This window comes from Dasypus novemcinctus, unplaced genomic scaffold, assembly GCF_030445035.2.
Source record: "Dasypus novemcinctus isolate mDasNov1 unplaced genomic scaffold, mDasNov1.1.hap2 scaffold_134, whole genome shotgun sequence".
NCBI classification, from domain to species: Eukaryota; Metazoa; Chordata; class Mammalia; order Cingulata; family Dasypodidae; genus Dasypus; species Dasypus novemcinctus.
Window position 1 is genome coordinate 805102 of NW_026688153.1, and position 6000 is coordinate 811101.

The following is a 6000-nucleotide window of genomic DNA, read 5'->3' on the forward strand; positions in this document are numbered from 1 at the left end:
ATTTCATCAAAAAAGCTCTGTTGGGATTTTTGATTGGGATTGATTTTAAATGTACAATAATTTTGGGGAAAAATGGCATCTTGACAATATTTGTATTTCCCCACTATAAACCCAATTTGCATTTCAAGTTATGTAGAATTCCTAATATCTCTCAGTATTGTTTTATGACTTTCAGTATACATGTCTTCACATTGTTATTTCAGATTTACCCTCAAGTATTTAATGTTTTGTGATGTTATTGTAAATGTTAATTTTTTATAATTTTTATTCAAACAGTTCATTGTTAGCAAATAGAAATAAAATTTGCTTGTATACATTGACCTTGTGACCTTAAAATTTGCCAAACTCAGTTATTTCTAGCAGCTGTTGAGTAATTATTCAGCATTTTTAATATACAATCACATCACCTACAAATATGGTATTTTCCCTTTTATAATCTGATGGTCTTCTTGATTTTTGCATTTAAAGTCTATTAATCCATTTTGCCACTCTGTCTTTGAAGTGGGGAGTTTAACCTATTAATATTCAACATTATTACTGCAAATGCAGTACTTATTTCATCCCTTATAACCTTTGGTTTTTATAATTCATATACATATATTTTTGTTTCTCTTTTTACCCTTATGGTTACTTTTACTGATAATCTTCATGTTTTCACATTACTCCAAAATACTCTGTCTTTTCCTTTCAACTTGCAGAACTCCATTTAGCACTTCTTGTATAACTAGTTTCTTAGGACAGATTCTCTCAGTTTTTGTTCATCTGCAAATATTTTATAGTTTCCCTCATTTTTGAAGGACTTTTTGCTAGATAAAGAATTTTTTGCTGGCATTTTTTCTCTCAGTGCCATAAATATATCATACCACTGCCTTACTATCCCCATGGTTTCTAATACTAATTAACACTTAGCATTATTGAGGAGGACCCTTCTTTGCAACAAATCACTTTTCTCTTCCTCCTTTCAGAATTACTTCTTTATCTTAGGCATTTGACATTTTGATTATGTGTCTCACAGTAGGTCTATTAAGATTTATTCTGTTTGGAGTACATTATACTCCTTAATGTGTATTTATACCTTCCATAAGAGTTGGGGGAGTTTTGGACATTATTTCTCAAATATTCTTTCTGCACCTTGTCCCTCCTCTTCTCCTTCTGGGGTATCATGACACATATGTTTGTGTACATTGTGCTATCATTCAAATTCCCAAGGCTTTGCTCAAATTTTTCCTTCCTTTCTCTATCTGTTCTTCTGTCTACTGTTTTGCAGATTCTTTCTTCTGCCTATTCATATCTTCTGATGTATCCCTCTGGTGTTTTTTTAAATTATATCCATATAATTTAAACTATATATAATTATGTATAATCATATATATGTATAATCATCATTTATCTCCTTAAACTTATCCCAGCCCAACCTTACACAGCGTTGCTGGCTCTGCTTCTCTGCCGCGGCTCCTTTCTATGAAGCCACAGCTACCAACGGCGCCTATCGTGCCTCCCCAGACTCCACTGGTACCTCTTGCAATTGGAACCAAACAAAAAGAGGACTTACCCTCCAATCAGTTTCACAGACTGGACTCTGTATAATAAAAATCAGCGGCAAGGTTCTCCCCTCCATGCAGTCTCTCTGCAACCTAACTCACACCCCTAATGCAGCTGCCAAGTTCTTAATTCCCCCTAATAACACCAAATGGCTATGCTCTTCCTCCGGCCTCACTCCATGTCTAAATGTCCAAACCCTTAACTCCACCAGTGACACCTGTGTGCTTATACTCATTGTCCCCCATGTTCTCTTTCATACTGATAACCAATTCTTTGATTCCTGGCAGCATTTCAGCTCCCCACAGCATGAGCAAAAACGAGAAGTCTTCTCCGCTATCACAATCGCCACCCTTCTAGGTCTTGCTGGCACAGCCACTGGAGCTGCAGCTCTCGGCCTCCAAGATAACTCCTTTTCAACCCTTAGGCAAGCTATCGATGCAGACATCGCCCGCCTTGAGACTTCCATGGCCCACCTTGAAACATCTCTCAACTCCCTGTCCGAGGTTGTTCTCCAAAACCGCAGGGGCCTAGACCTCCTCCTCCTAAAAGAAGGGGGGCTCTGCGCAGCATTGGGAGAAGAATGCTGCTTCTATGCTAACCACTCTGGCCTTATTCGAGATAATCTCATGCAAGTTAGAGAGGGCCTCCGCAAGAGAAAGCAAGAACGCGAAGCCGGATGGTCTTTCCCTTGGGGGCTGCCCAATGGAATCCTCTCTTACTTTCTTCCCTTTCTAGGCCCGCTCCTCACCCTTGTCCTCCTATTAGCCTTAGGACCCTGGATCATCAAACGAATTGTCCGGCTCGTCAAAGTCCAGATTAACTCTGTCACCAGCCTAGCTCCGCAGGTCCGTTACCAGCAACTTCCTACAACCGACACCACTGAGCCGAGACCCTGTCAGTGCAGCCGACAACCTCATCAGCCACAGAAGCCCAAAAAGCCCCCCATCTGCCACATTCCCCTCCGAGCCCCACCAAGGGCTCTAGTCCGCTCGCCGCCAACCCCTGCCGGTGCAAACAGCCGCCACGCCTGCCACGAAGGCCCCAGAAACCCCAAGCCCATCGCCCACCCCCCCACCGTTAAGCGCCCCACCATAAACAGGGCTCTCCTGCACCTGTCCCTTCTCACCAGCTATCCTAACCCGCCGGCTGTTCCCTTCCCTGTCCCACATACCTAGAACCACCGACACTCCATCGAGGCGCCGGACTGGTTAGCCAATGACGGGCAACGGGATCGGCCCACCAGTCAACCTAAGGCAGGGATGCGGCCTTTTGCTGCCACGCTTCCCCATGACGGGTAAGACTGGCCACCTGTGTGGCACGGGCATTGGCCGGCTGGGCGCAATCCCGACCTAAGACAAGCACAGTCCCCCTCCCTCCTCAAATCAAGCTTTTCAGAGGACCATAATAAAAACAAAGGGGGAGATGTGGGAGGAAGGGCGCCCGGCTTGCCATAGTAGCAAACAGTGCGGCAAGAAGTGATACCGCCTCTGCCCACTGGGCCTAGATAAGGTGGCCTCGCCTGACTGGGCCTTTGCTGCTAACGGCTGGCCGGCGCTGCCCTCCCCCTTTCTATCTCCCACCTAGCCCAACATCCGGCCAGCTCTCACTCCCCCTTTCCCCTCCCCCATCCCGAACCTCTCAGCCAGCCCTCTGCCTGGCAACCGTCTGCCCCCGTCCCTAGTAACTGCTTATGGCAACCAACTGCAAGTTGCCTTTAGCTTAAGCCAATCAGAGCCCTGCACGCCACCCCTAGCCCTATAAAACTGTGTACACTTCCTCAATAAAGCAGACCTGCGCCATAAGCCAGTCTCTGCGCCTTCTTTCTGTTCGGCAAGGCAGCGCGTCGTCCTCGCCTCCTGTCACAACCTCCCATGGGGGTCCCGCAGAGACCCCCAGCTTACGCAACATGAGCTTACAAGACAGTCATGCATAACATGCATAATTCCCATACATCTTCCTTCCACCAACACCTTACATTGCTTTGGAACATTTGTTACAGATTATGAAAGGACATCATCAAAATATTCCAACTTCTGAATCTCTGCTGAAGTGTTAATTTCTTCTCTCTACTGGGCCATAACTTCCTGTTTCTTAGAAGGTCTTGTAGTTTTTTATGATGTCTAGGCTTCTTATTATCATAATGAGTTTACCCTGAAGGTCAGTTTCTTCCTCTTGCTTAAAGATTTTTGTTGACTGGCTTTGTGTTAAGACTCTTCTTAGATACTTAGTCCACCTTATTCTAGGACTTTAGAAGGGCCTGTGATTAGCTGATCAGATTTTTTCAGCTATTCTTCATCTGATACTTGCCCTGGAAATGTGGTAAATTTTTTGAAGTTGTATTTTTATATATCAGGAGACAGCTTTTGTTCCTTGGTTCCTTCTATAGGAATCTTGAACTGTTCAGTTTGTTTCTCTTTTGACTCTATAGTGTTTTACATTCCTTTCATTGTCCCTACCTGTTTTGTCTGGAAGGCAAATTCTGGGATTTGGTCATACCTAAGTGACTTTCCCAGGCCATTATTTCTGAGCCAAAACAAGGGGGTTCATAGCAGATTCAAAGTGACTCGGATAGCTCCTAAATCTGTGCTTTCCTGGCCTGCTTGGGAAATAAAACCTAGCAGCTAAATGTCCCCTGCACCTTTGAGGAAGCACTGCATCTGTAATTCTTCGCCAACTCTGAACCTTTTCAGGGTGGGGTTTAAACCATATATGCTGCTGCTTTTGTCTGGGATGTGCTGAAAGAAAAGTTCAGAGCCAGTACCCAGGGATCCAAATTTGCTGAACAAAAGTAATTACTGTGGTCAGTAATTGGCCATGCCCACTCTTGCTTTGGGGAAAGAAGAATTTTATGTCCCTTTCTATCAACAGTGAGCAGGCCAGGGACTGGACCTCAAGACATCCATCCATGAGAGTGGGGGATGGGTGCCCATAGTCATTGTGCAGAGAGAACGCCTCACTGTTCTTCACTGCTCTTCATCAGCCCTTTCCTCCTCCTTTTCCCTATTGCTTTACAGTGTTCTTCCAGCCTCTTGTGTCCCAGAACAGTTATTTCAGATAGTACCTGCCTGTTTAATGGCTATTTTTGGAAGGACTGCATCCTGGTGCCCCTGACTGCCATATTCCCATCTCTACCTGATTGCTAGTTTGACTTATATATCAAATGTAGACAATTTTTAATTACTTTATAATTTCTAACTGGATTTCTTATTGGTGATGATGTTAATTCCAAAGTAGAGTTATATTGTTGTGTAGAAATCTGTCACTCTGATCCAGTTCTTCTTATGGTTTTATCATGTTTGATTTATATAGTTGAATCAGATTTATTAATTGAAGCTTAATTTAGAATTTTTATTTTACTTTTAAACTGAAGTTTTATTATTAAAGGGGATCACTATCTTAAGAATATCTTTGGGAAACGGACTTGGCCCAGTGGTTAGGGCATCCATCTACCACATGGGAGGTCCGCAGTTCAAACCCCGGGCCTCCTTGACCCATGTGGAGCTGGCCCATGCGCAGTGCTGATGTCTGCAAGGAGTGCCCTGCCATGCAGGGGCATCCCCCGCATAGGGGAGCCCCATGCCCAAGGAGTGCACCTCCGTAAGGAGAGCCGCCCAGTGTGAAAGAAAGTGCAGCCTGCCCAGGAATGGTGCCGCCCACACTTCCCGTGCCACTGACGACAACAGAAGTGGACAAAGAAACAAGATGCAGCAAACAGACATAGAGAACAGACAACTGGGGAAGGGGGGGAATTAAATAAATAAATAAATCTTTAAAAAAAATCTTTTTTGTAATATCAAAATTGTTTTGGCATGATATAGTTTGACTATCATTTTATCTTTATTTGTCCAAGTTAGCATTTCCCTCAGTGACTTTCAGTGTTTTCATTTCCTTATGTTTAAACAACCTATAACCTGATAATATCACATTTAAAATATTATGTGAAAATATTGTCTTTTGCTTATAAAACTCAATATGAGTTATTGATAATTATTATATCTGAAATGATTTCTTCCACCTGTTAAAAAAACATTATTTTCTAACATTTTTCCTTTTGTCATATTTTATAAAATGGATTTTTTGTTGTGTAAAAATTTGTTTACTGGTTTTCTAAAAACTAGTTTTAAAGGTTTTGGTAGAAATTGTAACATCAAAACTTAATGTACTAAATTCTAAAATAAATATTCTATAAAATCATTAATAGAAATTTCACTGTGGTCAGTGAACATTGTACATTATTCTCTGCAGAAAATAATCTATACATGCTGACATTAAGTTTCTAAATTTGTTTATATGTTACATTACTTTTGAGGTTCATTCTCTATACATTCTACCTTTCTGGTCCATAACATTTAATAACACTTCTACCTAGCAAATTATATTACATATTTGAAAATTACTAATTTTAAAAGTAGCAAATATTTAAAGATAATTACTGTTGAATATATGGAATATAATAAC